The sequence below is a fragment of the Phymastichus coffea genome, unplaced genomic scaffold, assembly GCF_024137745.1.
Source record: "Phymastichus coffea isolate CEN01 unplaced genomic scaffold, Cenicafe_Pcof_1.1 PCOF00108, whole genome shotgun sequence".
NCBI lineage: Eukaryota > Metazoa > Arthropoda > Insecta > Hymenoptera > Eulophidae > Phymastichus > Phymastichus coffea.
Genome location: NW_026706919.1, coordinates 706,793 through 713,491, shown reverse-complemented (window position 1 = coordinate 713,491; position 6,699 = coordinate 706,793). Strand labels below are relative to the sequence as shown.

Below are 6,699 nucleotides of genomic sequence, written 5' to 3'. Positions count from 1 at the left end.
AAAGCGCCGATGAGAAATTTTGATGGATCGGCTCCAGGGCTTCGTTTCGTCTGTTCTCCCCCCGTTTCTCTCTCATCTGGCCGTAGTCGAAGACCGCGGCTCGAGGATGGGCTTGTCGGCAGAGTCGTTTCCGCCGAGCGTGCGTGCGCCGCGTTCGCCTTGGCCCCGCGCCGGAAACGGAAAGGCGCGCGCAAGGACTCGCGTGCGAGTCTGGCGCGTAGATCGATGATCCTTCTTGCACGCTCGCGGCGCGCAAAGGCCAGAAAGTGGCGCGCGAACGCCGCCAAAGTCGCTCGATCACGACCAGCGCTCGGTGCCTCTCTCTCCGGATCATCGACAGATCAGCTTGCTGGCCGCGCGCAGCCTCCCCTCGGAGTCCTGCTGGCATATACATCGTGCACGGGCGCCCGCGACGTACGTATGTGCCGGAGGCGGGAGAGGAGGATGGGCGGGGGGCAGCCGGCCTGCTAATTGCGCGTAGCAGCCTCCCTGTGCCGCGACTTCCGTGCCGGGCCGTCGCACCGCCCGGCAACCGTTATACGGGGCTTCCATCTCTTGCCGTCGCTGAACTTTCGAAGAGTCTCCCGTGGGGAGACGAGCCGACGGACACAGGTGAGCATGATCGACCTGGCGGAAAAAGAATCCTTTGCGCCGACGATCGCTGATCATCTAGCGCTTCGCCGGCAGGACTGCACAGAGATCAATCGCGAGTAGCAGACTGCAGCTTCGGGCGCTTGCAAGCTCCGAACAGCGTGCAACGATGACAAAGCAAACCTACGGAGCGAGGGAGAGAGAGAGGGCGAAAACAAAGGTAGCCGAGGGCTACTTGGGCCATAGCCGCCGCCAGGAGCTGGTCTCGGTAATAAGGATAGCGGCTGATTGAGAAATAGGCAGAGAGCGGGCGAGTGTATGCGTGCGCGCTCGCTCGAGGGCGGGAAGGGGAGGGTGGCGCGCGCGCGTCGTGCAATGGTGGGGCAGTGTAGCCGGGATTCGCAGCGGCAGCGTCAGCGGCGGGAGGGGAGCAGCACCAGGAGGCCGCCGTCGGGCAGAGCGAGCGACAGAGACGGAGCGACGCAGAGAGCTGCCGCTGCGGCGGACTCAGTCGAGGCGCAGTGGCCGGGCCTGCGTGTCCTGCGCCCAACTCTCTCGCTCTCTCTCTCTTTCTCTTTCATTCTCTCTTTCTCTCTCTCTCTGTCTCTCTGTCTCTCTCTCTCTCTCTCTCTCTCTTTCTCTGGGCCGTCTGCTCTCTCGTCTTCGGTCCTCCAGCCGCAGCTCTGCTGCACTATCGCGCCCATCCACGCACACTCGTCGTCGTCCTTCCCGCTGTCCTCCCCACCGTTCCTCTCTGTTCACGCTCAGTGCGCGCGATACCATGGTCGGCTAAGTTGCGTGTCAGTGCGGCATGTCGCCCGGAACGGCGACCAACTGCTCTCCGGGAGACCCGGCGGCCCTCGCCCGTCCACCGCACGAGGTATGCACTGTTTTCTTCCTCCGTGATCTACTCTGGCTATTTGCGGAACACTGCTGTTCGCGCGCTCGTACTGCCGTAGCTGCGGTTGGCGGATCAGCGGCTCGGTAATCAGCGGGCAACGCGTGCTCGGTCGGTCGGTCGGTCGGTCGGTCGCTCGCTGGCGCCCGAGGCTGTCGCTAATTCTTTGTCTTCCCTCGGCACGTTGGCTGCCGCCACGACAACCCCCGATTGAATTGGAGCGCCGACGAGCGAATCGACAGCCGAGGAAATAATCATCGGAGCTTTTTTCTCGCCGCGCGCGGACAGGTGGCGCAGCTACAAGTCCGTCTATTAGCAGTTATTTGGCGGCAATTTCCGTCGGCGCTCACGGCCTATCGGCCCTCGGAATACACTTGCGAAAGAAGAGGCGGATGCGCCTATCTCTCCCGGACGGCATTCGCGCCGGCGATCGGGCGCGACGAACCCGAGGCGCCAGGCGCGCTGATCGAGCCGGAGCCGTACAGCGCGGCTCGCTGACGCAAACGAGCGTTCGACTATGCCTGCACGCGCGCCACCGGCCACCGAGGCCCGTCCACGGATCACGGGTGTCGTGCGTGCCGCCTGCTTCATTTCCGCCTTTCTTTCTCTCGTCTGTCCCTTGCGGCGCTGCTCGTACATCCGTGTGCTCCATCCGTGCAGAAGTGCAAAAAGCCACCTTCGTAAAAAGTATCAATTCCAAATTTGGCTCCGTACTTGAAAAGAATGACGCTCGAGCAAGATCCCCAGCCCGATAAAACGAAAAAGTAGTTTGGATATTAGATAATGCTCGCCGAGCCTCGCTCGCTCCCTCCCTCCCTCCCTCCCTCCCTCCCTCCCTCCTTCCCCACCGTTACGTCGGCGAAAATTGGCTTCACGAGTGGGGCGCGCGGCGCGCCAGCCGCGAGACGAGGAAACAAGTCGCCAACTTCATCAAAAAGAAACTGCGATTGTGCGCCGCGCGCGATGCATCGTAAATTCGTTTCCCGGCGCGCTTCCGGAATTCGTGATACTCCTCGAGAATCAGTTCTCCGGACGCCCAACGGACGACGCCGAGCCACGATTCGACGGGATCGCAGCTGGCTGTGCCGCGAGAAAAGAGACGCGGCTGCCGCGCGCTCGGGCTTCGACGGACCGATCCCGCGCGAGGCTCGAAAAACCCGTGACAAAGGGCCGCGCAACGAATATCGACGAGCGTATGCGCGCGCTCGGCGTCGTCCTGTGGCAACAAGTTGAACGCCCCCCTCCGCCCGTGTCCCTCGCTCGGCCTGGCGGCTGCAGTAGTAGCGGTCGAGTTTGGTCGGCCGGGTACGACTACCGCCGTCTACTACTCGGCGCTCTCCGACTCACGGAACGTTCGAGGCGCACTCGGAAGCGACCCAAGCTCGTTAGACCAAGTTGCCGGCGCGCGGAAAAACCGGTGCCCGGATCGTGAACGGCCTTCCGATCAGCCTCAGGTCGCGGGCGTCGCGTGCTCGGCTCTCGTCTCCGGCTCGGGACATCACGGGCCCATTGTGTCTCGCGCGAGGCGCTCGCGACTGGCAACAAGTGGTTGATGAGGCTGAACAAGAAAAAGGAAAAGAAAAAACAACGAAGGAAATCGCATTGATATCGGGCGCCGCGGCCCGTCGACAAACTCGGCGATAAGACACGCCCGGCGCGCAAGTTGATATCGCGCGCGGAGGCCTCGAGCGCCAGCGCGTCGGAAGCTAATAATCTGCGTGGCAAGTTGCGCGCGGCCGGCGGTCGCTTATCTGCAGCGGCCCGAGCTTTTGTTTGGAGATGAGGAAAGTCGAGCGATCGATAGACCAGTAGCGCCAGCGCCGCGCGAGACCCGACGAAACCGCGCACGTGCCGCAAAGGCGCGGCTCCCCTTTGCTCTCGCGCTTCCACTCTCGCTCCCATTATCATCTCGCCATTATGATTATTACTCGCCGCTGCCGTCTCTGCGCGCCTCTTTTTTCCCTCTCGCGATAAAGTAATCCTTCGCCGCTTTGTGGATAGGCGCTGCCGCGCGGAATTGATCCTGTTGCGGGTGGCTGCGCGCCGCTGCCACGGCCGAGTTGCATTCGACGGAGGGCTGCTTTGAATTCGGCCGCGAAGGCAGCGAGGAGGAGAGCACGAGGCGCGCGGTCGACCGGAGAAAGCACGTCGACGTAGGCGAAACTTGGCTCGTAACTCTCGCCGCGTTCAATTACGAGCGGCGCCGTGGTTCCTGCCCGCCGCTCCACTGCCACTTTGGTGCCACTGACAAACTTCGGTCGGCGGCTAGCCGATGCAAGACTCGCTGATTTCACGCGCACCACGCGCACCACGCGCACCACGCGAGGCAGGTCCGCGCGCGAGCTACCGAGGACGGACGCAGCAAGGGAAAAGTCAAGAAAAGAGAGAAGCGCGGCGCTTCCGCTCGCGATCGAACGATAGCACGGAGAGAGAGAGAGAGAGAGAGAGAGAGAGAGAGAGAGAGAGAGAGAGAGAGTGTCGGATTCGTATATTAAATGTCCGCCGTTTTTATTATTATTTGGCGTAACTTACGCGAGTGCACTGAGCGGCGGACAACGAAGTAATCGAGGAACGAGGGTCGCCAAGCAATGTTGGTAAAGCCGAGCGAGAGAAAGTGCGAGAGAGTAGAGCGAGCAAACTAATCACGCCGGCGTTTCCGTGTGGTACGGTAGCGCAAAGTTCTCGTCCCGAGAAATCGCCGGCCCTTGGGGCGCAAACAAAGGAAATTTAATGATTCTCCTAATGAGGGAGCAAGACAAAAATCTACCCCTCCGATAATTCGAAATAACGAGGGGGCCCGCCGCCGCCGCCCGTCGTCGTCGTTGTCGTCTCCGTTGTTGCCGCGAGCGGGGTAAATAACAGCGTATTTAGTCCGCGCCCCCCTCTTCCACTTCGGCTGATAGCAAGGACTCGATTGCAAGCTCTGCTCTCTAATTAAACTCGGCGAATATTGCAGCCGTATTTTTGTGCTGATCTCCGAACAAAGAAATGACGTCGGGCCTCGAAGTTTCCGCGGAGGAGGACGCTTAATAAATGAAATCGTCGACGAGTCGGAGCCTTGAATAAAGGATAGCGTCTCGAGAGGGGACGAGGGTTTCGCTTGGTCCCTCGAATTAACTGCAGCTTAGTCGCCTCTTTATACATTCATTAGCGCCGGAGGATCGTTTCGCTTGTCCTCGTCATTCTCGGTCGGCCGGCTGTTCCTCATGGCGATCGTTACGGCGAACGGCGCTATTATGATCGCGCGCCTCGTCGTGCAAACTCGTTCGTCGCGCACGGTAGCCGGCTCGCGAGCGTCTCGTTCCTTCGGACGTACCTTGCCCGCGGCTTTCTCTAACTCCATTTAGGCCCAAGCGGATACCTCGATCGCCACGACAATTCGATTGCGCTTGACATTGTCCGCTTCTCTGCCTGCGTTCTCGTTGCGCTGGCCGGGCAATCGAATATCCCAGGCGGCCTGTGAGGCGAGCTCGGACGGAAAGTTTATCGGGTCGCGGGATTTTCGGGGAAAACCGTACTTTGATCCCGGGCAAAAGTGCAGGGCAGAACGGGCGGCCATCGGTGAGAAAACAGTCGCAGCGTCGCTTGAAAATCGAAGGAGCGACGACGAGAAAGAAGGAGCTTCGCCCGAGAATTCGGCCGAGGGATTGTAATTTGCAGTAGCAACGCTAGCCGAGTGTTTATTCTGTCATCTCCTGCAGGCGATCCACTCTCTTGTTTGATCCTCTCTCTCTCTCTCTCTCTCTCTCTCTCTCTCTCTCTCTCTCTCTCTCTCTCTCTCTCTCTCTCTCTCTCTCTCTCTCTCTCTCTCTCTCTCTCTCTCTCTCTCTCTTCTTTATTTTCTCTTGGCTGGCGCTTGCCGAGTTCAGTGGCCTTAATTTCACCCCCCGGACGGTACTTTGGAGACGGGGCTAAATTTCATTTGTTACTCAACGTCGAAAACTGGAAAATTGTTGCTAATTATCATTAGCCTTCACTTACGCGTGCTATACAGCATAGTAAAACGTAGCCCATCACGATAAATAATACGGTAGATTATACTTCTTCTTAAAAAAAATCTTCTTAAATGTGTTGGAAGAGTATAGTCAAATTGACAATGATATTGCATGAATCGCGAATAGTACGTTTGCTAGTCCCACCCATGCGATATTTTAGCTAGCAAAACAAACTCGTTCCAGTTGGTTCGTTTGTTCACTGTGTTACATCACTGTATCGTGACTGATGCCGTAATTTTTTCTCTCTCGGTGTACAGGCGTACGCGTGTCCAGAGCGACTCGACGCCATGCAATTTGAATTTGCGAGTCAGATTCGAGGCCGCGAGCGCTAATTTTACTTTGAAAGTGGCCGTGCCTGGACAGCCAGCGCTAAGTACGGAGCTACATCGGGGCCGCGAAAATTGTTTCCAAGTTTCGTTTAATTCAAGTGGAATTCGAAAAGAATGGCTGCTAAGAGAGAAAGTTGGCTCGCGGACCTGGCGATAGCGTCTTGTTTACCAACAAACGCCAGCAAAGACAGAGAACAGGGCAAGGACTGGCGAAGCTCAGTGGTGGCTCTCAGTGGCAGCGGAAAGCTCGATGATCGAGGAGGATCGCTCGCTAATCGCGAGCAGTGGACAGTGCAACTTTCCCGTGGGGCGTCGCGGCGATTCCTTCGTCAGGAGCAGTGGTTCGTTAAGAGCTCGCGAGCGAATCGACATTTAATTGACATTCGCGACAGCTAGTTATGCTAATTGGGGATCCAGCCCGCACGGACTCCCTCCCTCTTGCCGCCACGCTCGCTGCCTTTTCCCGCGGAAAATATCGTGCTCTCCGTCGCCGCAGGACAGCTCGTACTTTGGCGTGCGAATGGCTTCTCGGAGAGGCTCCCCGTTTGGCGCGCGACTCGCAAATCATCGGGGCTCGCGCTGCCGTAATAAATATGCACCACGCCGAGGGCGCAAAACAGCGGCTCGCTAACGAAGCCCCGACAGTCGTGGCGCCGATGGCTTTGCCCGTGTAAACGCCGATCCGAGGAGAGGACACGACGCCGAAACGGCTATGCGGCTCTATCGATCTCCCTGCGTACAGTTCCGTGAGTTTTTACGTTTTCCTCCCGCAAGCCAGCCGAGCTTTTTGTGCGCCCGTCGCTCGTTCAACTTTCAAAAATCCCAGACAGCCACGATTCGATATTGCTGGTTCTTCTGGCAAAACTGCGAATCACATTCTAGTTTT

The 6,699-nt window shown here is 58.5% G+C and overlaps 1 protein-coding gene across 5 annotated transcripts in view; it reads left to right on the top strand.

Annotated features, from left to right (window-relative positions):
- The first annotated feature begins 1,035 nt into the window (after positions 1–1,035).
- The window catches only part of LOC131670339 (inactive dipeptidyl peptidase 10), a 35,966-nt gene continuing 30,302 nt past the window's right edge, over positions 1,036–6,699 (top strand). For all 5 annotated transcript variants that reach the window (XM_058945858.1, XM_058945856.1, XM_058945857.1 and 2 more), the window contains exon 1: positions 1,036–1,471. The gene's annotated coding sequence lies outside the window, so the exon portion shown is untranslated. The remainder of the gene's footprint in view (positions 1,472–6,699) is intronic.